The sequence below is a fragment of the Mesitornis unicolor genome, unplaced genomic scaffold, assembly GCF_000695765.1.
Source record: "Mesitornis unicolor isolate BGI_N332 unplaced genomic scaffold, ASM69576v1 scaffold33473, whole genome shotgun sequence".
NCBI lineage: Eukaryota > Metazoa > Chordata > Aves > Mesitornithiformes > Mesitornithidae > Mesitornis > Mesitornis unicolor.
In genome coordinates, this window is record NW_010177220.1 from 1 (window position 1) to 310 (window position 310).

Below are 310 nucleotides of genomic sequence, written 5' to 3' on the forward strand. Positions count from 1 at the left end.
GGTGAGCAGAGCGGTCAGGCTGCTGTGCCACGCTGTGCCACCCCCTCCAAAGGGACCCCTGGGGCTGTACCTGGGAGCCGATGGCATCAGCCAGCCCAGGGCAGCACTGAGGGCACCCTGGGCAGCTGGGGTGGCTGGAGGCGGGGGGGAGCGCTTCTGCAAGAGGGGAGAGCAGCAGGTGGTGGGATTGTGCGTCCTTCCCCGGCCCCACATGAGGATACCCAAGGATGCCAATGCTCACCAGCAGTCGGGGGCCACAGGTGGGTGTCAGGTCGGGATGCCACAGCCTCACGGGGTGGCTGGGGGGCGC